The 26,079-nt window shown below is 46.1% G+C and overlaps 1 protein-coding gene across 2 annotated transcripts in view; it reads left to right on the top strand.

Moving 5' to 3' along the window:
- The window catches only part of DYRK1A (dual specificity tyrosine phosphorylation regulated kinase 1A), a 91,866-nt gene that overhangs the window by 33,556 nt on the left and 32,231 nt on the right, over positions 1-26,079 (top strand). The gene's annotated exons all lie outside the window — the stretch shown is intronic.

Below are 26,079 nucleotides of genomic sequence, written 5' to 3'. Positions count from 1 at the left end.
GAGGAGCTGGAAGGGGCTGGAGAATCCCTGAGGGAGCTGGAAGGGGCTGAGGCTGGAGCAAAGGAGGCTCAGGGGCCCTTGTGGCTCTGCACAAGTCCCTGCCAGGAGGGCACAGCCGGGGGGGTCGGGCTCTGCTCCAGGGAACAGGGACAGGAGCAGAGGGAGCGGCCTCAGGCTGGGCCAGGGCAGGCTCAGCTGGGCCAGCAGCAGCAATTTGCCCATGGAAAGGGAGCTCAGGCCTGCGAAATGCTCAGAAATCTGTGGCTGTGGCACCTGAGCTCATGGCCTGGAGAAGGACCCAGCAGAGCTGGGTAAAGGTTGGACTTTGAGGGTCTCAGAGGTCTTTTCCAGCCCTAATGATTCTCTGATTCCTGTTTACTTGTGGGTTTTTAGGGCTCTGTTCTGCTTTCCCCTGAAGCAGGGCCATAAGCAAAGCTGGGGTTCGGCTCTTTGCAGGCAAAGCCAAGTTTGTATTTCAGTCAGGTTGTGGTGACACAGGTGACACCTTGTTCTCAGAATGGGAATTTTTCACTCCTTTGTCCTTTGCAAGTCCCTCCAGGACCTTTGGGGAAAGCAAGGAACCAAACTCTGCTGGGTGTGGTGAGGCTGGTGATCGATCATCCTGCCCATATTCACTTTTCATGCTGTGCTGGCATCAAATTTGGGATTTTACTGAGTCTCTACAGGCAGGGATTCATCTTGGTTAAAGTTGGTGTGTCCAGAGTTCTGCTCCCCCTTGTCCTGCTCCTGTGTAACTCAGTGGTTGGTTGTTCTTTTTATTTTCCTCTTTTTTATGGAGATTTCTTATAAAAATAATTTAGTTTTATGACAGCTTTCTGGTTTTAACTTTTGTAGTTATACTGGAGCCTGAGGAATATGGATCTAAAAACACTGACTTGTCTGATTTTTAGGCTTTTGAAGAGCTCAAAGCTTCTTTTTGTAACCTTTGTAAGAAAACAGAGTAACATCATGGCTACAGCAAATTATTCTCATCAACGTGGAATTATCTTGGATGCACCAGAGATGTTGAGAACCAAGGAAATGTGATAGTGGTGGTGTCAAGTTTGAGGTGTTCATATTGCTCTTAATTTTATTAAAAATGATCGTTTTTGGAGAAGAGAAAAAGCCAATTCAATACTTTTCAATAAGGACACTGCAAGGGCAGTTAATCAGTTCTCACACAGGTCCCTGTCCTGCCCCAGCTGAATTCCTTATTAACATAAAACAAATCCAGAGGAGGATTTCTGGGAATTCCTGGGCTGAGTTTGGGGCCTGAAAGTGTCCAGGTGTTTGTTTTATGGAAGTGGAGAACTGGGCCATGGCTCTCACACCTCCTATTTCACATTTCAGTTGCTGATTTCATTGAGCCTGTAGCTGTTTTAAAGGATGTTTTTATATGTCAGTAGTGAGAAAATCCCACAGACCAAAGCAGAAAACCCCTCTGTTGCTGTGCACTCAGAACAAAGCGTGTGGAGCTCACCTGGGTTACCTGAACTGGAAGTTTTACCAGGAAAATCCAAAATTCCTGGGCCAGCACCAACTTATCCCTGCCCTGGCTGTTCCTGGGGTGGCCAGGTGACCACTGAGGGGACCAACACCAGCGGGTGGCAGAAAATCAGGTTTGGAAAGAGCAGAACAGGTCCAGGTGCTGATTCCCTGCTGGCACAGACTGGTTTGTTACTGGTTCCAGTTGGATTCTGCCTGGCTGGGTCCTCCCAGGGGGTTTGTGGGGGAGGTTCAGGTCCTGGCTGGGCAGATCAGCCCAGAAATCCCACCCAAATAAATATAAATAATGTCTGAGACAGAGCTGCTCGTGAGGAGGGGAGTTTGGAATACAAGGGCTTGGATATTCCTGGGATGATGATGATGACATTATTATTATTATTATTATTATTATTATTACTACTACTACTACTACTACTACTATTATTACTATTACTATTATTGCTATTATTACTATTACTATTGTTACTATTACTATTATTCCTATTATTATTCCTATTATATCAATATCAATAATGAGGGCTTGGATATTCCTGGGATGATGATGACGACAACAACAACAACAACATATTAGTATTAATATTAATATTATTGATAATAGTGATAATAATATAATATCAATATCAATATCAATATTATTTTAGTATTGTTATTTTAGTATTTTAGTAAATGTTTCTATTATTTTTATTATTATAATTTTTTATTTTTATTTGCCCTTGGATATTCCTGGGAAATATTTTTATTTTTTATTTTTATTTTCTCTTGGATATTCCTGGGAAATGTTTTTAATTTTTTATTTTTATTTTCCCTTGGATATTCCTGGGACATATTAATATTTTTAGTTTTAGTTTTTATTTTTACTTTAATGTTTCCTTGGCTATTCCTGGCATTAACCCCTGCTTTTCCACGGCTAAATCAATCCCTTTGCAGCAGGGTTTGCTGCTGGTTTTGGAGTTTTTGTGCTGCTCAGGCTGCAATGGAAGTTCTGCTTCTCAGAGATGGAGTCATTGACCTCAATGAATGATAACCTTGAAGTCAACAGACTAAATTAGTGCTCCACTTTCTGCATTTGAGAGCAGCAGTGTGGAAACCTGGACAGCTAAAGTTAGATTCCTGCATCCATATTTAAGAAGTTGCCTATTTAAAAGAAAAGGTTTTTTTCCCCCTCCTCCAGAAGGGCTCAGTACCTGTGATATTGAAAATTGAACTTTTCAGCCTCAGCCCCCATCTAAGAGGAAACAAAACTCCAGGATTTTGGTGTGGGATTGCAGCCTGGTGTGGGATGCTGCTTTCCTTATTCAGGAACAGAGCAGAGCATCTGAACCAGAAAATCTTTGGGTGCTGCTGTTCTTGTGTATAGTTCCAATATTCTGGAAAAGTCATTTCTATTAACTTTGCCTCCCAATACATGTTTAAAACCCTCTGTTTAAAACCTGTTGAGAAAACTTCCAATGAAGTTATAAATTGTGAGATTTCTTTATTGAAACTTATTTCTGTTGTTGATTTCTAAGAGCAAAGACAAAAAACTTATTTTGAACAAAACCAAATGAAAATTCAGCTCAAAAATTGCAATAGTAACTATTAACAATTATTTCCCATTTCCCGAATGATTGGTCAGTACACTGAGAATGCCTGAGCTCTGTAATCAACAGAATGCTGGAAATCCAGAGGTTTTTCTGCAGCCTTTAAAGTCAGTGTTCAGGGTGGCAACAAAAGGAAAGGTTCTCTTGGGCAAGGCTGGACTTTAAATGGAACTTTAAATTTACTTGAGCTCCTGAGCATTTGCTGTGTTGAATCCAGGAGAGCAGATTTTTGCAGGAGGCATCCTTGATAAATCATGGAGCCAGGTGGAAACGTCTCCCTCCATCCCAAAGTTCTGTTCCTTTGGGGTCAGGTTTTAAAACACAGACAGACACCTTAGGAGGGCTCTCTTAAAGGCCAGTTAAGAGAGGATTGGTAAGGATTGGTAAGGATGGTGAGTTCTTGGTAAGGATTGGTGAGTTCTTGGTAAGGATTGGTGAGTTCTTGGTAAGGATGGTGAGTTCTTGGTAAGGATTGGTAAGGATTGGTGAGTTCTTGGTAAGGGTTGGTAAGGATTGGAAGGATGGTGAGTTCTTGGTAAGGATTGGTAAGGATTGGTGAGTTCTTGGTAAGGATTGGTGAGTTCTTGGTAAGGGTTGGTAAGGATTGGTAAGGATGGTGAGTTCTTGGTAAGGATTGGTAAGTTCTTGGTAAGGATTGGTGAGTTCTTGGTAAGTTCTTGGCAGTTCTTGGTAAGGATTGGTAAGTTCTTGGTAAGTTCTCAACAGTTCTTGGTAGGGATTGGTAAGGGTTGGTAAGTTCTTGGTAAGGACTGGCAAGTTCTTGGCAAGTTCTTGGTAAGGATGGTGAGTTCTTGGTAAGGATTGGTAAATTCTTGGTAAGGATTGGTAAATTCTTGGTAAGTTCTTGGCAAGTTCTTGGTAAGGATTGGTGAGTTCTTGGTAAGTTCTTGGCAAGGATTGGTAAGTTCTTGGTAAGGATTGGTAAATTCTTGGTAAGTTCTTGGTAAAGATTGGTAAATTCTTGGTAAGTTCTTGGCAAGTTCTTGGTAAGGATTGGCAAGTTCTTGGTAAGGATTGGTAAGTTCTTGGCAAGTTCTTGGTAAGAATTGGTGAGTTCTTGGTAAGGATTGGTAAATTCTTGGTAAGGATTGGTAAATTCTTGGTAAGTTCTTGGTAATTTCTGGGTAAGGATTGGTAAGTTCTTGGCAAGTTCTTGGTAAGGATTGGCGAGTTCTTGGCAAGTTCTTGGCAGTTCTTGGCAAGTTCTTGGCAATTCTTGGTAAGGATTCCATTTATAATCCTTCATCAGGCAGGTGGAGGCAAGAACTGGGCAAATGTTGCTCCTAAATGCTGCTAAAATTGGACATTGTCACTTGTAAGGTTTGTGTTTCTCTTTCCCTGCTCAGGCTGGTGCCCTCTGTTCTGTTCTGTTCTGTTCAGTTTGTGCCCTGTGGGTTTGGATTTTCTATCAAACCTCTGGCAGGCAGGGGTGCCCAGATGTGTGTGTGAGATCCCTGACTGGGATCAGGCTGATCCTGGTGGGTGCCCAGATGTGTGTGTGTGATCCCTGACTGGGATCAGGCTGATCCTGGAGGGTTCCCAGATGTGTGTGTGTGATTCCTGACTGGGATCAGGCTGATCCTGGTGGGATCCCAGATGTGTGTGTGATTCCTGACTGGGATCAGGCTGATCCTGGTGGGTTCCCAGATGTGTGTGTGATTCCTGACTGGGATCAGGCTGATCCTGGAGGGTTCCCAGATGTGTGTGTGATTCCTGACTGGGATCAGGCTGATCCTGGAGGGTTCCCAGATGTGTGTGTGATCCCTGACTGGGATCAGGCTGATCCTGGTGGGATCCCAGATGTGTGTGTGATCCCTGACTGGGATCAGGCTGATCCTGGAGGGTTCCCAGATGTGTGTGTGATTCCTGAGTGGGATCAGGCTGATCCTGGTGGGTTCCCAGATGTGTGTGTGTGATCCCTGACTGGGATCAGGCTGATCCTGGAGGGTTCCCAGATGTGTGTGTGATTCCTGACTGGGATCAGGCTGATCCTGGTGGGTGCCCAGATGTGTGTGTGATCCCTGACTGGGATCAGGCTGATCCTGGAGGGTTCCCAGATGTGTGTGTGATTCCTGACTGGGATCAGGCTGATCCTGGAGGGTTCCCAGATGTGTGTGTGTGATTCCTGAGTGGGATCAGGCTGATCCTGGTGGGTTCCCAGATGTGTGTGTGTGATTCCTGAGTGGGATCAGGCTGATCCTGGTGGGTTCCCAGATGTGTGTGTGATTCCTGACTGGGATCAGGCTGATCCTGGAGGGTTCCCAGTTTCCCAGAGCAGCCCAGGCTGTGCTCAGCTTGCTGACAGGGTTACACACAGGGGAGGACGTTGCTCTGCCCAGGTTTCAGAGTTTCCATGTCCCAGTGTGCATCAGCTCTCCATGCACACTCGGGGTATTTCCAGGGATATCCAAACTGCCCCTGGGTGCAGCTCAGACGTATCTGAGCAGGGCTGCTCAGACCCTGCTGGATTTAGGAACACAATTAAGCTTGGAAAATGGAAAAGTGGCAAAGTTTGACTCTCAGATTTCTGCTGTGACGCCACAGTCTCAAACCACATTTGTTGATAAGCTGTTAAGGACAGAGATTAGATTAGAGAGCAAGAAGCAGAGTTTGTTTTCAGCAGTGACACATCAGATTGGAGGCTCTGACCTTGCGCTTGTCCTGGGAGGAGCAGGGAATGCCCAGCCCAAGGGACAGCCTGGTTCTGGGCTCAGCACTCCCTGACACTCACACCCAGCCCCTGGTGGCTTCTGGCTGAGTTAAATTATCCCAAAATTCCTTTGGGGACCTTGCTTTGGGTTCATGGCACACAGAGGCAGCTGCTGGACACCTTTGCACAGCTGGAACAGGGGCAGCAGTTTGGTTCCAGGCTGAGAAGAGAGATTTGTTCTGGATTTCCTCCTTCCTGTTGGTGCTGACATTTTCCTAACGAGTTGGTTATTGAAAATCCCTTGAAAATCTGGGGATACCAGCAGAGAGCAGAGTATGAAGTTCTGCTTTACTGGTTAACTCTGGATCTCCTAACTGGTTTATTTTGGTGCATACTCTTACCTTCTCCTTCACCTCATTGAATCCACTTTGTGAACAGAGAATCCAATATCAGGTTTGCTAAGCCATCCAACACTTTGCTTTTTCTTTGCTAAAATCAGTGAAAATTTTAATATTTGAGCATCTTGCCTGTTGGAGCTCAGTATTTTCTCCTTCACGTCATTGAATCCACTTTGTGAACAGAGAATCCAACTTCAAGTCTGCTAAACCATCCAACACTTTGCCTTTCTTTACTAAAATCGGTGAAAATTTTAATATTTGAGCTCAGTATTTTGGGGTGACCCTGCCACTTGTTTGTGCTGCCTCAGATGTGGTGGACATGGATCAGCAGATGTGCTGTGCCAGGAAATAAACAGAGGGATGATCTCTGTAAAGGTGGATGAAGTTGTTTCATTTTTACCTGGTTTTGTAGGCAGTGAGGCCTTTAAATAGAGAAATATTGAATATTGTTATTAAAGTCCACAGTTCCTCAGGAGTGCCTTGCCACTCCAGGAAAAGAAACTCTTTCTGGCAACACATGGAGATCCAAACATGTCTTTTTTAGCTTGGCTGTACCAGGGCTGACATCTTCATGCTCCTCCAAGGTCCTGAAGGTGCCTAACAGGAATGAACTGCTTCTCCAAGATTTCACATATTGGTAAATCCATTAATGTGGATTTCCACATATTAGAACTCACCTATTAGTGTGAGTTCTGGCTTGCTGTTAATGCCTCTCAGTAGATCCACAATTTAAGCTGAATATAAAACTGATTTTATCTTCATGTAGATATGGAATAATGGCTTACATAGATTATATTAGCTTATAAAATATAAAATAAATTACAACACCCCACCAAATATATTTACCAGGTATTGTACCTTCCAGTAATGCAGAGGCTTTGTCCTAGTTTGGAATAAAAGTGGGAATTAAGCCCTTTGAAATATTTCACTTAGTGAAGTTTAGCAGAAGATCTGAGAGGCTGCAGATGTCCATCAGAATTCCATTTCCAGCTTCACTTTAGGTGAGTTCCAGATGTGCATGGGAGGCTCTGAGTTAGGCCTTAAGGACTGTGTAAAAAAGCAGCAATCTGGCAATTGATTTATTCTTGTTTCTAAAGTTAAACCTTTGTAAAATAATTTTACAGTAATCATTTCACAATGCTGAGAAATTCCTGGAGACTTCCCTGAGTGCCGTGGTGGATCCAGGTGTGGAGTTTTAGGGTATTTCTGGTGCTGGATGTAAAAAAGGCAGTGTTTGTTTCTAGGCCTAAATGTTCACATCTCTGGAGTTTTCTCCAAAATTCCATTTTTCAAAATTGCCTTGTTGAGGTCATGGAATCCCAGTGCAGGGACATCTCCCAGTGTCCAGCCTGGCCTTGGGCACTGCCAGGGATCCAGGGGCACCCACAGCTGCTCTGGGCACCCTGGGATGTTGAAGGGAGACTTTAATCCCAGCATTAAGATAATGACAATAAATAAATAGCTGGGGGAAAAAATACAAGTTAGTCTTGGGTGCTTTAATTTAGACCAGTTTGTGATGATCTTGTGGTTTGTCAGTGGTGAGCCTCAGAATTATTCCTCACCTTTAATGGCCCTGGGCAGGTGTTTGATAGGAGCATGAAACTCCTTTAAATCCTGCAAAGAAAAAGAAGGATTTCTTGTCACAGCCCAGAATCTGGAGGTGAGCAGAGCAGTTATTGGCCAATATCTGATATTCCAGTTGGGGTGGAATATCCCAGCCAGTGCTGTTGGGGTGTTTTCCTTTCTCCACGCCCCAGGATTTCACAGATTCAGTTCCCAGCTGGGCCTCTCCTGCTCTGCCATTTGCAGATTGGTCAGAGGAGGTTTCTGAGCACCGGCTCCCAGGCTAAGGAGCTGTTTCCCTGTTGGTACCTGGAGAATTCCCATCTCTGCTGCTTCCCTGCCCTGCTGGGGAGGATTCCTGGCATGTGCTGGATCCAGGGGTACCCAGCTGCTGCTTCCATCCTTCCTCAGCTCTTAATTCCACTCTTGTCCTTCAATCCTTTTCCCTTTCTCTTTGGATTTAGGATGTCTCAGGAGAAAATTGCTTTTTTCCCCCTCTTGTCAAAGCAAAAAACCCCAGGGTTGTTCTAGCTTTTGTTATATATACATAATATATAAATATATATATAGAAATATAACTTCTTTTTTCCTGACCTGCAGCTGCAGGAATATTCCTTTGCTTCTTTCTCCCTTACAAAACCTGGGAGAATTTTGTGTTGCTTTCCTTGGAAAGTTCAGCTTTTCTTCCATCTTCAGAGAAATTTTATCTGTAAAGTTGTTCTTGTCCTCTGGCTTGGGCTGACTTCATGGACTTCAGGAGTCTTCATGATTTCTCTTGTGAAGAAAAGAGATTTTCCTCAGAAAAAAAGAGGCTGTTTCACACCCAAATCAACGGGTCAGTTTTCAAGTTAGGATTGTGCACCTTCAGCTTAAATTCTGTGTTCAGCTTTGTTTTCCAACAAAGATTCTGGTAGCAAAAGGCCCCAGGCAACGACTGTTAGGATCCTGAGAAAGGCAAAAGTAGTTGTTGTGTTTTTTCTTTGTTTGGTGTTTTCTTTTATGTCTGGAGGCATGTGGAGCTCCAGGGGAAGGCAAGAAGCACAACTTGGTTTTTTCTTGGGAGAAATCCAGGCTCTATAGGCTGCCATCCAAATGCAAAAATTCTGACACTTCTGTGCTCAGAAAAAGTGCCACCAAAAGGGAGCCAGCTGAATACTCCACTTCTTCAATAGAAGGCTCTTTCCTGAAATAGAATTTGGGAGCTAACTTTGTCTGGAGCAGGGATTTGGGTTCAAAACACTCCCAGAGCCGTGGTGACGTCTCTGCACTTTTTCAGAGTCTTTCCCTCTGGCTCCAGGTGTTTGGGTAAACACTCAGTGCATGTTCAGACACCTGAGGAATCATTTGTGTCCTGCAATTCCATGAATTGTGCACCGTGAATGAAAAATCTGCTTCACTTTTTTTTCTGGGAAGGAGTTGATGGAGGAGAAGGGAATTTTTGCTTTCATAGAATCCTGGAATGGTTTGGGTTGGAAGGGATTTTAAAACTCATCCCATTCCCACCCCCTGCCATGGCAGGGACACCTTCCATGATCCCAGCTTGCTCCAAGCCCTGTGCAGCCTGGCCTGGGACACTGCCAGGGATGGGACAGCAGAACTTCTCTGGGCCTCCTCACAGGGAGCGGTTCCTTCCCTACAAATAAATACCCTTTGCACAGATACAGCGCTCAGTATTTACAGGTTGGTCACAGCATTTTGGTGTTTGACTTTGTGTCACCCTTTGTCCCATGGATCCCAGTTTATTAGCAGTGTTTTTTGCCATAAAAATCCACATTATCCTCGATAACAGATTAGCTCTGTCTGCCCAAGAAGCTGCCCTGCCCCATGAGGAAGACGGGCAGTTCCCTCCTGGGTGAGCCTTTTGATCAATTGGGAGAAAAGGGAATCGGTGTCTTCTGAGCAAGGCTGGGTAGCAGCTCCTTAAGCAAAGGGATTTGGGCTCCTTTCAGCACCAGCTCCTAATGAACGGTGGGGATTTCATTCAAGAGGGGCTGCACGTTTGGATGGATGGCACCTCTGCCTGAGGCCTGGCTTTCCTCGTTCACAGACAGGAACTGAGCAGCTTTGGAGAACACAAAACACCTCAGGAGGTTTTTGGAAGGCTCTGGACAAGGTGCTCCATGAGAAGCATTGCTGTGCTCAGCTTTGGAGAGCCAGGGGGACTTTCCTGCAGCCCTTTCTGGGGTCCTCAGCACAGCTCCAAGGGAAGGGACAAGGCCAGGACATTGCAGGTGTGACTCTGTGCCTGATGTGCTTCTGGCCCTCAGGAGTGAAACCCAGGATTTCAGAACGGCCTGGTGTGTGAGCTCCCCAGGGGACAGGAGCTCTGCTCACAGGGAACAGGACAGGACAGGAGGAAAAGGCTCAGGCTGTGCCAGGGGGGGCTTGGGTTGGACACCAGGAGGAATTTCTTCACGGGGAGGGTTAAATATTGGTGTTCAGGATCATCACCCCAAGCCCTGTCCCCAGGGGCCACATCCAGACTCCTCCTGAGCGCTCCCAGAGACTCCAGACCTCCCTGAGCAGCTCATCCCAAGGCCTGACCATTCCTGCATGGAAAGTTTCCCCTGACAGCAATCAGAGCCTCCCCTGGCAGCATCATTTCATCCTTGGTGATGTCCTGAAACATTGCAGTGTTGGCTGAAGGCGCTCAGTGCCCTGACCTCTGAAGGGACTGCCGTGCTTTCCTCTCACAGATGGTGGCAAGGACAATTTTCCACCTCTGTCCGCTCCCTTCTGTTAGCTGAGAAATTGGGAAGTCTCCCCTTTGTGGGGCAGAAAAAGAAGGGAAATCCTCTCTGCTCGGACTTGGTTGGGCTCTCTGGAGCTGCAGAGAAATCACAGCAATCCCCCACATTCCCAAAGAGGTCCTGAGGAGCTGTGGGAGCTGGGGGGACGTTTGGGAGCAGTTCTGTGCTCTCTTGGCCAGCAGGGCCAGAGAAAACCCCGCGGTGCTTTGGCAGAGCCCAGCCCCGAGTGTCAGCACTGCTGGGCAGAACAGGCCGTGCTGCAGGGCAGGAGCAGCTGCTTGGGGCTCCTCCTGCACCAGGACCCTGCTTTCTGCACTGCCTTGGGGGCATCAGAAATGACACTGATCTTTGCTCCTGGTAAGGATTTCGCCTCTGCATGGACTTGGTGAAAAGCTGGGCTCCATGGCAGTGATGAGAATAAAGAGTTACGTGGCTCTTGTTTTGTACAGACATCTTAGAGGTGGCACATCCTGGGCTTGTTTTGAGCTTTCCCCTCCAAATCCATGGAATCACAGAATGGTTTGGGTTGGGAGGGACCTCACAGCCCATGCAGTGCCACCCCTGCCATGGCAGGGACACCTCCCACTGTGCCAGGCTGCTCCAGCACTGCCAGGGATGCAGGGCACTGCCAGGGATGCAGGGGCACTGCCAGGGATGCAGGGCACTGCCAGGGATGCAGGGGCACTGCCAGGGATCCAGAGGCACTGCCAGGGATCCAGGGGCACTGCCAGGGATCCAGAGGCACTGCCAGGGATGCAGGGCACTGCCAGGGATGCAGGGGCACTGCCAGGGATCCAGAGGCACTGCCAGGGATCCAGAGGCACTGCCAGGGATGCAGGGGCACTGCCAGGGATGCAGGGGCACTGCCAGGGATGCAGGGCACTGCCAGGGATCCAGGGGCACTGCCAGGGATCCAGAGGCACTGCCAGGGATGCAGGGCACTGCCAGGGATCCAGAGGCACTGCCAGGGATGCAGGGCACTGCCAGGGATGCAGGGGCACTGCCAGGGATGCAGGGCACTGCCAGGGATGCAGGGGCACTGCCAGGGATGCAGGGGCACTGCCAGGGATCCAGGGGCACTGCCAGGGATGCAGGGGCAGCCACAGCTGCTCTGGGCACCCTCAATCCCATTACCTTGGGGACTGTTTGATAACTGCCCTCAGTGATGTCCTGCTGGGACAGGGACATTGCTTTGGGGTGGCATTTCTTGGGGTGACATTTCTTTGGGGTGACATTTCTTTGGGGTGGCATTTCTTGGGGGTGACATTTCTTTGAGGTGACTTTTCTTTAGGGCAACATTTCTTTGGGGTAACATTTCTTTGCGGTGGCATTTCTTTGGGGTGGCATTTCTTGGGGGTGACATTTCTTTGGGGAGACTTTTCTTTGTGTCCTTTCTCAATCATCTCAGCCTGGCACAGCCCTCACTCCAGTTAGTTTTCCCTCATGGCAGGAGGGCACTTCCAACTTCTTCCCTCTTCTTTCCCTCTTTTTTCCCCGTTCTGCCCAGGAAGAGCGAGGCTGTTCCACACTCCACACTCCTCCTCACCTGTTTGTTTGCAGAGTCGTGCATGGAGCTGTGTTCTGTTCCCTGAGAACACTTCTGAAACCTCAGTGCTGAGGCTTTGAAGCTCATTGATACTTCAGCTTTAAAATAAAGAGTTTGTGTGTTATTATTTCACTTTTCTTGACTTGCAGTGACCTCACCCTTGGTGACATGGCCTTGTAGGAGGCCGTGGTTCCCTTGCATTGCAGGACACTCGTGTCTGGTGCCTGTAAATGTGGATTTCAGTGTCCTCAGGAGCTGGGAACATTCCCTGGCCACACCAGGGCACATTTTGTTTGGATTAAAAGCCTTTAGGGGTTAGAACTCCATGAACATTTCTGCTGTGAACAGAACTTGGGGTGATCTTTTCCCAGAACAATTGTTGGCTGAACTTTGAAGATTTCCTTTAGATCCTGTAAATAATTTTCCATCATCACCTTTCCTTGGGAACATCCAACTCCCTTTCCTCAGGTGGAATGGTTCCTCTGCACCTCTCTGGAGGTGAGGAAACCAACCCAACACTGTTGGTTTCTCGGCTGTTTAGGTGGCCTGGAAAGGCCCAGGGATGGCCTTGAAGAGCCGAAGCTTCAAAGGACGAGAAGAGACTCCTGTTCTTGTCTCGGTCTCGGTGTTTATTAATTGTTTATCTAAAAGATTTTCTTTCAGCCCGACAGAGGTCTGCACAGCAGTCAGCCATGGGCACACTGAGAGCCCTCGGGCGGTCACTTATCTTTATACCCGAAGTTACGTGTACAATATTTATCATTTTTCCCCAATACCTTCTACCCTTATTAACCGGCGCACTTTTAGTAATAACCAATCCCAAAGTGCCACCACCACCACAGAAGATGGAGGCCAAGAAGAAGAAGAAGAAGAAGAACAGGACACGCCCCAATTCCTCCATCTTACTTCTTTAGACCCCCCTGTACAGAAATCCTAAACCCTGTGTTTTACACTCTAATTAACTCATCCCTTCACCATTCACCCAGTGAAATCCTCCCATCCTCATACAGGCGTCGTCTCCCGTGCAGGATCAAAGTGCAGCCACCAGACACTTCTGGCAACATCCCAGGACCTCCGAGTCCCCCAAGGGTGGTCTCGGCCTCTCTGCACATCAGTCCTGAGGTGCTGAGATCCCACACAACACCAAACCATGGCCAATTATCCACTCAGCTTTTCCTTGGTGTGGTTCGTACATCCTGCAGGAAGTGCTGGGATGGTTCCTTCCCTCCTGCACCTGCTTGGTGAGCACAGAGGTGCAGGTGGCAGGTGGCTCTCAGGAGTTGGGCATTCCAGAAGAACCAGAGACTGATGAAGGAGAGGCTCAGATGTTCCAGTCTTTGCTTTGTGCACCTTCCTTGATGTCCCTGCAGGGGACAGGTGGCAAAGGAGGAGCCCAGTGATGGCAAATGGGGACTTTTGTAACTGGGAAGTGGCAAAGGAGGAGCCCAGTGATGGCAAATGGGGATTTTTGTAACTGGGAATCAGATTTATGGAGCAGATGAGCTGAGGGAAAGCAAGGTCAGGTGGGATAAACCAGGAGTTGTTCCTTGGCAGGGGCTGGGATGGAATTCCACCCCTGGATCCCTGGCAGTGCCCAAGGCCAGGCTGGGCACTGGGGTTTGGAACACCTGGGACAGTGGGAGGTGTCCCTGCCGTGGCAGGGGTGGCACTGATTGATTTTTAAGTCTCTTCCAACCCAAATCATTCTAGAATTCTATAAGATGCAGACAAAAATTATTTTTTAAAATTTGCACAACTCTGATACTTGGGTGGTGCTGCTCTCATTGTTATTATTAGTGTGAACAAAGCCCCAATTTTCATAGTTAGCTTTAATACCTACTCCTTATTTCACGCTAGAAACAATAAAACCTTACAAGGAAAAATGCAAGATACACTTTAAAAATAATTGTGTTATCCTAAAGAAATAATGATATTTTCTGTTTGTTTTCTGGATGGTTTTTTGTTGTTATGTTTTAAATTTTTCTGGGTTGAAGTTTGTGTTACTTGAGAGAAATCAACACAGTTCGCAGTGAGCCCCACTTTGGGCTCACATGTTTGGATTAGTGAAGTTTGGCATCCCCAGGTTTTGGTGGTTTCCAGCTGCAAGCACAGATCCAACCACACTTAAGGATTTTTCTCCTTAAATCTGCTGCTTCAAGGTGAGACAAATCAAAATAAGTAATTGCCAAAACTTGGAAGTGTGTGTACTAAATACAGGAATTATTACAAAGGCAGGAAATTGGCTTTCAGATGTGAGCTTTGACTGGACTTGTCAACCCCCAAATAAATCTTGCCTGGAGTTATTTCTGATTTTTTAATTTATTTTCTGTGATGAGCACTAAACTGGGCATGGAAATATTGAAACTTTTTAATGATTTATTGTTTAGTGTCTTGGGAGTGGAGTTTGTCAGGACTGGCTTCAGATTCCTGCTGTAAAATGCAGAATATCAGTTAGCAAATCATGGAGAGAGCAGCACAAAAATGGTTTAGGTGCAGTTCAAACCTGGGAGGATTTTATGGAACTGTTCTGGTGCTTCCAGGCAACTTTGGAGTGAGGAAAAACCTGGAATGTTGTTATTTTATGAACTGTGATGTGGATTTATAAGGACAGAGTGCCTGAGAGTTTTAAAGTGTTCTGGTTTTTAGGAACTCTGTCAGAATTTGTGTTATTAGTACAGAATATTCTGGTTTGTAGGAACTCTGTCAGAATTTGTGTTATTAATACAAAATATTCTGGTTTGTAGGAACTCCGTCAGAATTTGTGTTATTAATACAGAATATTCTGGATTTTAGGAACTTTGTGTTATTAATACAGAATATTCTGGTTTGTAGGAACTCTGTCAGAATTTGTGTTATTAGTACAGAATATTCTGGTTTGTAGGAACTCTGTCAGAATTTGTGTGATTAATACAGAATATTCTGGATTTTAGGAACTTTGTGTTATTAATACAGAATATTCTGTTTTTTAGGAACTCCATCAGAATTTGTGTTATTAATACAAAATATTCTGGTTTGTAGGAACTCTGTCAGAATTTGTGTTATTAATACAGAATATTCTGGATTTTAGGAACTTTGTGTTATTAGTACAGAATATTCTGGTTTGTAGGAACTCCATCAGAATTTGTGTGATTAATACAGAATATTCTGGATTTTAGGAACTTTGTGTTATTAATACAGAATATTCTGGTTTTTAGGAACTCCATCAGAATTTGTGTTATTAGTACAGAATATTCTGGTTTTTAGGAACTCCGTCAGAATTTGTGTGATTAATACAAAATATTCTGGATTTTAGGAACTTTGTGTTATTAATACAGAATATTCTGGTTTTTAGGAACTCTGTCAGAATTTGTGTTATTAATACAGAATATTCTGGTTTGTAGGAACTCCATCAGAATTTGTGTTATTAATACAGAGTATCAAAGCAATGTCTTCAAATGCAACAGAACTGCTCTGTAGCTAAAATTTAAGTGCTATAAATTTCTCTTGGAGTGACATGAATTACTCCAAAATCATCCATGAAATCAGCCAGCCAGGGAATTCCCTGGAATCACAGCAGCAGCTTCCCCATAGTTGAGGTGGAATTTATAATGGTGGATATTTTTTTGTAGTTCAGTTTTTCACTTCAAAAGCCTCTGTGTGTGTGTGTGTGTGTGTTAAAGATGTGTGATAGGTTCACAGCAATCTCAAATCCAATCCCAAAAATCCCAAACTCAAACAAAGGAAAGGAAAAAAGACTTTTCATATCAGTAGGGCTGTGCAAATCCTGCAAGTGGAAGGAGGGGACAGCCCAAATTCTCAAAATACACACTTGCCCACGTGCCAAGTTATTTTATTTTTACAGTTGGTTTTATTTTAAAATTGTCATGGCTGTGTTAGATGAAATCCACCTTTATTTATGGTAGACACCAGAGCTGGGTGGATGTCACCCAGTGAAATAGCTGGGAAATACATGGGATTATTTAACAGCGTTAAAAAGATTCTGCAGCAATTCCTAACCCTGCCTGTATTCAAACTACAAAAGTACTTTGAGATCCTCCCCCTCTCTCCTGAAAGCTGTTCTCTTTGGTCAGGTATTGAATAATTTATATCATGTGAGACTCTTGCACATGATGTATTCATCCCTTGTTTAGCACTTGCATTCATGGTTTGGCATGCTGGCTGTACATTGATATGGGAGATGCTTCCCATTTTTTCTCTACCAACTGTTTAAATATATCTTGTGCCTCAGTAACTACAAATGGGAAATAGAATAATTCAAGTTATTTCCCTTGATGGGTTTGATGCATAGCAAAAGATTTCTTTTTAATTTTTTTTTTTAAATATATATCTGTTTGTACAAAAGGAGAGCTTTAAAAATGATGCTGATATTTATGCTAACTTTACGTTCAGCTGGAAGTGCTGGGTATTGATTTGGGATAAAATATTGGGTGTTATTCACCTCTCATGCTGCCATGCAGCAGGTAATTTATTCCATCTCTAATTAGTTTTGTGTTACAAACTGCAAATTGTGAGTAACGTTCTTTGGAGGTGGGGCAAGGAGGAGGTGCTGCACCAACACCAGGAACTCTCATGAAGTGCTGATAAAAGTCTGCAAGAGCCCAGCACGGGGATTAGTGCTGCAAGGTGCCAGCCCAGCCCGGATTGCTGGGAAATCCTGTAAGCCCCTGTCAGGTAACACTGCTGCTGCAAGTGAGCACAAAATAAATGCAATAAACGCTGCAATAAATGCAATAAATTAGTGCTGCAAGGTGCCAGCCCAGCCCGGATTGCTGGGGAAATCCTGTAAGCCCCTGTCAGGTAACACTGCTGCTGCAAGTGAGCACAAAATAAATGCAATAAACGCTGCAATAAATGCAATAAATTAGTGCTGCAAGGTGCCAGCCCAGCCCGGATTGCTGGGGAAATCCTGTAAGCCCCTGTCAGGTAACACTGCTGCTGCAGGGGCTGCAAGTGAGCACAAAATAAATGCAATAAATGCAATAAATGGGTTCCAAAAGCTGCCAGGAGATAAGGAATGGGCAGCACTGATTTTTGGGGTGTGTAGTGCACGCACACTGTGGAATTGCTGGTGGTTTAGGGCATGTGGGGAGAGATTTCAGTACTTTCACTACTGCTAAAATGTCCAAAATGAAGTTGTTGAATGAGGGAGATTTCAGGAGCTTCTCTGAGGGAGTTGCTGGTGTTCAGGGCATGGAAGCTGAAATTTCAGTAGTTCCACTACTGCTGAAATGTCCAAAATGAAGTTGTTGAATGAAGGAGGGATTTCAGGAACTTTGCTGAGGGAGTTTCTGGTGGTTTAGGACATGTAGGGCGAGATTTCAGGAGCTTCACTGTGAGAGTTTCTGGTGTTCCAGGGCATGGAAGCGGAAATTTCAGTAGTTTCACTGCTGCTGAAATGTCCAAAATGAAGTTGTTGAATGAGGGAGAGATTTCAGGAGCTTCACTGAGAGAGTTGCTGGTGTTTTGGGGCATACAGGGAGAGATTTCAGTGGCTTCACTGTGAGAGTTGCTGGTGTTTTAGGGCATGGAGGGAAATACTTCAGTAGTTCCACTACTGCTGAAATGTCCAAAATGAAGTTGTTGAATGAGGCAGAGATTTCAGGAGCTTCTCTGAGGGAGTTCCTGGTGTTCCAGAGCATGGAAGGAGATATTTCAGTCGTTTCATAACTGCTAAGGTGTCCAAAATGAAATTGTTGAATCAGGGAGAGATTTCAGGAGCTTCACTCCTGAAATCTGAGGGAGTTGCTGGTGTTCTGGGTCATATAGGGAGAGATTTCAGTAGTTTCATAACTGCTAAAATGTCCAAAGTGAAATTGTTGAACGAGGAAGAGATTTCAGGAGCTTCTCCGAGGGAGTTGCTGGTGTTTTGGGGCATACAGGGAGAGATTGCACTGGCTTCTCTGAGGGAGTTGCTGGTGTTTTAAGGCATGGAGGGAAATACTTCAGTAGTTTCTCTACTGCTAAAATGTCCAAGATGAAGTTGTTGAATGAGGGAGCCGGTAAAACTCTGAAGTTCTGTTGGAGCTGACATTTTAAAATCCCGCTGCAGCTCGGTGCAGTTGGGCCGGGCCGGGCCCCTCAGAGCGGCTCTGGCTCTGCCCGCGCCCCTCCTGCCCCAGCCCAGGTTCCGAGCGCGGCCGGGCTCCGGTGCTGTCCCCGCCGTGCCCGGGGGCTCCGGGGGCTCCGTGCTCTGTCCGGTGGCACCTTGGCGGAGCCCCGGAGAACAGGAAGCCCCCCCCACCCCCTCGGCAGGTGAGTGACTCGCAGCGGCGCTGGCACATCGCTGCCGGGCTCGGCAAAGTGCAGTAAAACATGCCCGGCATCGCCGCGGCCGCCACGGCGTAGAGGGACACAGAGAGAGGGGGGACAGTGCTGCTGCTGCTGCTGCTGCTGCTGCTGTGCTGCAGGGACAGCCGGGGGCTTCCAGAGTAAGTCTGTCTGTCTGTCACTCTTTGCATTTCCAGCCGCCGGTTTTCCACAGCCGCATCCCCCCTGCGCGTGGGAAGGGGATCTCCCCAGCAGGAGCGGTGCTGGTCAGTGATGGATTCACGCCGTCACAGGCACACAGAAACCAATATGCTGGCAGATAATATTTTATTTTTTTTTTTTCTTTAAAATAAGAAAAAAATCTGCTTATTTCACCTAGGATGCTTCAGCATCGCTCATGTTCAGTCGTTAGCGGCGGTAGAACGAGCTGAAATTTCACTTGCTTAAAATCTGTCGGGGAGGGGGGGTGAATTATAATTATAATAATAATAATGATGGATGTTGTGTCTTTAGGGTTAAACCCAAACCAGTGAAACATAAATTCAAAAGGGAAGGACAGGAGTGGCCTGACACAGTAATTTTAGGAGGTGACCTGCCTAAGGAAGGCAGCGACAGGGAACTTTATAGCTTTTTAAAGCCCCGGCAAGAATTCCAGCCGGGCTCGCTCCCACCCGGCAGCCTTGGGGGATCTTTCGCATCCCAACCCCGGAGAAGGCGTCCCGGAGCCGGGCAAGGCGAAATCCTAACGCGGGCGCGCTTATCCGTAAATCCCGTGTATCATGGCTGCGCCGCCCTGCCCTTGCTGTGGGGGTGAAATGTAGAACATGAGCCTGATCCTCGGGAGATGGAGCTAATTTCGCCCTAAACTGGAAAGTGTTAACAGCGCCCGGCGAATGTGACAAAGCTCAATCGCGCTCCTTGTTTATGGAGCCCGCGCCCATTGGCCGCCGCGCGCCAGCTCTGCCCTGGCAACTGCGCGCCCGCATTTGCATAGCGCGCCGCCATTGGTCCGCGCCGCGGCGCTGCGGGCCAATGGCGCGGCGCGGCCCGGGGTGGGCTATGCTAATGAGGCGCTGTTGCTGGGGCGCGCTGCGGCAGCCGGGGATGCGCTGAGGGGAGCGCCGGGATCGGCTTCCCCCTCACGCGCGGGGCCTGCGCGCTGCGAGCCGCCCTCACACCGGGCCCGGCCCGGCCGCCCAGCGCTTCGGCTAATTGCTGCTTCCCACCTGCTTCCCCCCTGTTTTAAAATTTATTATTTAAATAAAACGCCTTAAAGTAGCCAGCTTCTTGTAGAAAGCAGAACGCCGGTACACTCACCAATCACTCACGATACACCACAGCCCCTTCTCGCTGTCCGAGATCGGGATCTCAATCTGATTTTTCTTACGATACACCACAGCCCTATCTCGCTGTCCAAGATCGGCATCTCAATCTGATGTTTCTTTAGAATAATCTATTTCTGGAACAAACACACTCACCTTTCAAAAATGCTGTATTCATATCCCACCCGACAAAAAAAAAAAAAAAAACTCCACACCAATAACCAAGCCCCTCCTCAGCTCTAAGTTGAGTCCTGGTTTTTTTTTCTGTCCTAAATATCATTCCTGTCTAAGAATATTGGGGAATCTGAGCTTAAAATATATTCTGCTGCTTAAATCTGCATCTGTATCTGGCCTTTTTTCCTTTCCCTGCCTTCCCAAGCAGCTTTTTCTGCTGTTCAGTCATGGATCACTTTCCTCAGTCCTGTTCCCTCTCCCTCCCTCCCTCTTCCTCAGTGTCCAATTCCTGTATTTTCTTCCATAACTGCTCAAATTCTCTTCTTTTAACTCACCAAAAGTGACTGTAAGGATAATGAATTGTTTAAATGAGTAAATCCAGCTACATTCCCTATTTTTTCCTTTTTTTCTCCCTTCTCTTCCACATAAATATCAATATGTATCTGTGTTTTGATACCATCTGACATTTGCTAGTAATAATGGGAATTCCTGTCACAAACAGATTTTTGGTTAAATCGGATTTTTACTTTGGTGAAATTTTAATTTTTTGACTGTTTTCTAAACCTTCAGAAAACTTCAGGTTCAGCAGAGGCAAATTTAGTTTTTCTTGGATAAAGCCGACATTTTCATAGAGAAACGTAGCGATTTCTAGAACAAAAAACTTAGATTTAATAAAGTTGTGTGTACTTGGAGTTTGCTTGAAGCCTTCTGAAGAACCAGTTGAGAGGTTCTTTTATAGCTTTTTTAAAGGACAAAATAATGTGAATTTAAACTTTTTGTCCCTAAATTTCTGCTATATTAGGGGATTACCGTGGTTTATAAAAGATTTTCTCCTTATTTACTGAATTTGACAGAATTTTTTGTTTGTGTTTGTGGTTTTCACTCAGAACAGAGGGGCAGGTGTGGGTCTTCAAGCAGGATTAAAGATGCAGAGGTAGCTGGAGTTAAGTAATTATTGGAAAACCTGTGTTTGGAGTAATATTCACACTTCAGTCTTTATTTCTGCTTTAAGAATTGTTATGTTTGTTCGGTCAAAGGTTGGACTTGATGATCTTGGTGGTATTTTCCAATATTATTGCTTCTGTGAGTCTTTGAACTTTCACCATGATCATAAAAAAAGTTTATCTCCATTTCCCCTTCTCCTTTATATTCCTTCTTTTTAATGGCAGGCTTTTCACTCAATTAGAAAAATTATAAACCTTAGAATAATTGCATAAGATCATAAATTACACATGAATTTGTAGGGGGAGACAAAAAAAGAAGCCTCTGAACCTCAACCTTGGCACATTTTCACCAATATCAGTGAGTTTGGATAATTTTTATTTGTCAGTTTTAAAATAAAAGTTAGTTTCTTCTTGAAATAGAGGTTATTAAACATTCAGCAATAAAGTATTGACTGCTGAGATATTGTTTCACTCACTGATTTGTCATTAAATAAACAAATACACGCTGGGGTGAATCAGCAGCCAAAGTACTTGGGTTTGCCCAGTGCTCCTGAGCAGCTGGACAGAGTTCCAGTGTGCCAGGAAAACTTGGGAAGAACTTGAAGAGAGTTGGAAAAGGGGAAAAGCTTCCCTAACAGTTGGTGTGTGTGCAGTCATTTCCTCTCTAAATCCTGGGATATGCTCTCTTGGAGGATCACAGAGGTCAAAAAGGAGCTTTTTTAACCTAACCTCAAAGCTGCTCCTCTGTGGAGCTCTGTAAAACACAGATTTACCTGCTAGGATATGCCCTTTGTCTTTGCAAAGTACAAAAATTTAAATTATGGAGCCCTTTGGTGTTTATCCCATGTCTGGATGTTTTTCTGCAGAGCAGGAGAAAATGCAGAATTCTACAGAAGGAAATGATTGTTTGTGAATTCCGAGGATGCAAAAACAATGAGCACTCTATAGAATGTATAAGCAGCCAGGAATAATTTTATTTGGAGCACAGTCTGAAGAGTGGCAAGGGATATTATGTTAAACACAATGAAAATCAAAAGATCTATTGTGTGGCCACCTATTGAGGCAGCACTGCTTCCATTCTGCCCCTAAAACAAACAGGGCATTCATGGGGCTAAACAGAATCATAACTTATTGACATGGAGGCACAGAAATAAAGCTGGGCAAGGATTCTGGCCTTTCCTCATTTCTCTTCATTTTAGTGGCTTTTCAGTTCAGTTTGCTGTTTCCTTGTGGAATTCCAGGTGGTTTTTAGCTGTGCTTTAAGGCAGGTGCTTGTCCAGGGCAGAAATGGGCAAGCAGAGGTCTCACAGAGCTTCATTTGGGCTTTGAAAGTTCAGAGTGCTTGTGTTTCCTGGAGGTTTTAACTGAGAATTTTGGCAATCTTGGGCTTCATTTATTAAAAAAAAAAAAAAAAAAAAAAAAAAAAAAAAAAAAAAAAGTAGTTTCACTTTCACAACATTTTCTCAGTTCTGAGATTCTCTGGAGTGTACTCAAAGTCATATTTATAAGTTAATGAAACCCACATTTATATACTGTGTTGCCAGTTGATTAAATGAGTTTTAGAAACTTCTTTCTCTTGTAGTGGGAGAATTACAATGAGCAGCAGCATTCAGCCCTTCTGCTACCAAATTTTTATTTTTCAAGTGGCTTTTTTTCTTTTTTGGTAGATTTTTCCCACAGTGTTTCCCTGAGACAAATCTGAGCTGCAGTTTTTCTCCAGGAAAGGGAACTGGAGTTCTCTGATTGCACAAAAGGCACAGACCACAAGTCCTGCCCTAAGTCCACCTCCTGTGCAGCCCATCCAGGGAAGGAACTGGCCAGGACAGGCTCAGCATGGCACAGCAGCTCATGAACCTGCTCCTGGCCTGCTTTTCCTCCAGGCTGGGAAAAGATGGAGCTTGGTGTCACCTCCTGAGCAGGAACAGGAGCAGGAACAGGAGCAGGAGTAGGAACAGGAGCAGGAACAGGAGCAGGAACAGGAACAGGAGTAGGAACAGGAGCGGGAACAGGAGCAGGAACAGGAGCAGGAACAGGAGTAGGAACAGGAGCAGGAACAGGAACAGGAACAGGAGCAGGAACAGGAACAGGAACAGGAGCAGGAACAGGAACAGGAACAGGAGCAGAGCAGGAACAGGAACAGGAGCAGGAACAGGAGCAGGAACAGGAACAGGAACAGGAACAGGAGCAGGAACAGGAGCAGAGCAGGAACAGGAACAGGAGCAGGGACAGGAACAGGAACAGGAGCAGGAACAGGAACAGGAGCAGGAACAGGAACAGGAACAGGAGCAGGAGCAGGAACAGGAACAGGAACAGGAGCAGGAACAGGAACAGGAGCAGGAACAGGAGCAGGAACAGGAGCAGAGCAGGAGCAGGAACAGGAGCAGGAACAGGAGCAGAGCAGGAGCAGGAACAGGAGCAGGAACAGGAGCAGGAACAGGAACAGGAACAGGAGCAGGAACAGGAGCAGGAACAGGAGCAGAGCAGGAACAGGAGCAGGAACAGGAGCAGGAACAGGAACAGGAACAGGAGCAGGAACAGGAACAGGAGCAGGAACAGGAACGGGAACAGGAACGGGAACAGGAGCGGGAACAGGAGCGGGAACAGGAGCAGGAACAGGAGCAGGAACAGGAGCAGGAACAGGAGCAGGAACAGGAACAGGAACAGGAACAGGAGCAGGAACAGGAGCGGGAACAGGAGCAGGAACAGGAACAGGAACAGGAACAGGAGCAGAGCAGGAGCAGGAACAGGAACAGGAGTAGGAACAGGAACAGGAACAGGAACAGGAGCAGGGACAGGAGCAGGAACAGGAGCAGGAACAGGAACAGGAACAGGAGTAGGAACAGGAGCAGAGCAGGAACAGGAGCAGGAACAGGAACAGGAACAGGAGCAGGAACAGGAGCGGGAACAGGAGCGGGAACAGGAGCAGGAACAGGAGCAGGAACAGGAGTAGGAACAGGAGCAGGAACAGGAGCAGGAACAGGAACAGGAACAGGAGTAGGAACAGGAGCAGAGCAGGAACAGGAGCAGGAACAGGAACAGGAACAGGAGCAGGAACAGGAGCAGGAACAGGAACAGGAACAGGAGCAGAGCAGGGACAGGAGCAGGAACAGGAGCAGGAACAGGAGCAGAGCAGGGACAGGAGCAGGAGGAACCCTGGGGGTTGTTTCTAAGTTCAGGGTTCCATTCTGCTCTCCGGGCAAGCAGCGTTTGGCATTTGTGTACAGGGAAGTTGGCTCAATGGTTATTGTAGGAGAACTTGTGGAGCAGCCATTCTCAATAATCCCCCCACAATAATAAAGTTCCTCCTCTGGGGGATATTTATAACGGGATTGTTCTCCGGGAGCTGCCCCAGGTAATTCCCCTTTGTTCCCCGGGCTCTCCCAGCCTTTCCCACTCCAGGCCGAGCACAGGGAGGTCCCTGCAGCCCCACGATGTCCCCGCGTGGGGACAGTGGGCAGGGCAGGGCGGCAGGAGGGCTCGCAGAGTTCAGGTCGGGCTTTGCTCGTTGCTCAGAGATGATTGTTCCAAACGCTGCCGTCCCCAGCGCTGATGTTTGTGGTGCTCAGGGGGAACTCTGCTGGGTCTGACTCGTCCTCAGCGTGGGTGTGTGTGGACGGAGCTCTCACACCCCAGGGCTCTTGCTGGTTCTCCCTGGCTGTTGCAGGGTGTGCTGGTACACCTCAGAGTGCCAGAGCAGTGCAGGCATCTGCCTCCCTTCTCCAGACCCCCTTCAGTGCTCATGGGTGCTGAGAGCTTTTCCAAGCTGAGATGGTGAAAAATAAAATTGACCAGAACTCTGCAAAACAATGAACTTTGCACAAAAATAATCTTCTGTGGAGGAAGAGGGTTGTACAATTCCTCAGCTAACACAGGATTTTCTTAGAGTGGACATTGGGTGGCTTTCACATTGTGAAAAACACCAATGCCTTGTTTTTAACATTTTAAAAGTTTAGTAAGAATAAAATGGTTATGAAACTAGTAATGCAGTTAGAGTAATAATAATTTGGACAATTTGAATACGGACAATATGAGACAAGAGAAACAAAAAGTTATGGATGTCTGAGTACCTTTTTCTGGGCAGCAGGAGCCCGAAAAAGGACACAAGTTAATGAAGGATTAACCCTTAAAAACCACAGCCTGTTGCATATTCATACACCTCACATATGATGCATAAATTCCATTCAAACACAGGATTCTGGCTGGGCAGTGTCAGCTTCTTCCTCTGAATCCTGACAGCGCCTTCGAGGCGGGAAGAAGTTCATTTCTCCTGATAATGGGGAATAAATTCTCTTTCTCTGAAAGATTCAGGTGTCCTGTGGCTGCTATCTCACTGCCAGTCCTTTCTTTAAAAAAGTATCCTACATAGCATAGTTTCTATTTCAACAATTTTTATAACCTAAAACTCTATTTAACACACTACTTAAGAGAATTAATACAGCATCACTTTCTAACACAACACATACAATATTCATGTTAATATTTGCAAAAAGCCAATCATAAAATAGGCATTTTTCACACACATCACTAATTTTAACACAGAAAAAAGCAGCAAGAAGTGCTTGCCTTCAGCTGTGATGGTTTAGCAGGGGTTGGAAACAAAAAGATTTAAAGTCTGAGCCTGTCCTGCTCGGTCAGAGCCGTGTTTGTTCTGTGGTGTGGCCCCACCAGCTGTGAGCTCTGGGTGTGGGAAGCAGATGAGCCTTTGTGGCCAACGAGACCCTTCACACTTCTGTTCCATGGTGGTGTTTTCTGGCAGGTTCCCACTCAGCTGCCAGCACATCCCTGAGGGGGAGTGCAGGGAATGGCTGCACATGGGGGGACAGGGAGGGTGGCGTGGCAGGGAGAGGAGCTCGCAGCATCTTGGGTCAGAGCAGTGATCTTAGGAGGGAAAATGTTGAAGAAAAGGAAGAAAAGTTGTAGCAAGGCAGAGAGAATGGCAGGTGAATTGCGCAGAGGAAGTTTCAGGCTTTATTTATCATCTTAATTCCATTCCCTGCCATGGGCAGGGACACCCCCACTGTCCCAGGCTGCTCCAGCCTGGCCTGGGGCACCTCCAAACTTGGGGAATTCCTGCATTTAAACTTCCAAATGCTGATGGGACTTCCACTGCTTTTACCTCTTCATCTTGCACAGCCACCAGCAGGCGGGGAGGTGTTTTCAGGCTGTTGCAGAGGTTCTGTTATCAGCAAGATAACTCTTTATCTTGTCATGGAACCGAGATCTGCTGCTGCTGCTGCCCTTGGGAGATGCTTTGTCAGTCCTGAAGCAGATTTGCATCACTCACAGCGTCCAAACTGTCACTTTTTGGGGGCTGATTTTTAATTGGGAGGTGAAAAGTAGGAAGAGATATTAAGGAAA

The sequence above is a fragment of the Ammospiza caudacuta genome, chromosome 2 (assembly GCF_027887145.1).
Source record: "Ammospiza caudacuta isolate bAmmCau1 chromosome 2, bAmmCau1.pri, whole genome shotgun sequence".
NCBI classification, from domain to species: Eukaryota; Metazoa; Chordata; class Aves; order Passeriformes; family Passerellidae; genus Ammospiza; species Ammospiza caudacuta.
Note: the sequence above shows the minus strand (reverse complement) of the source record. Positions and strands in the feature narration are given on the sequence as shown.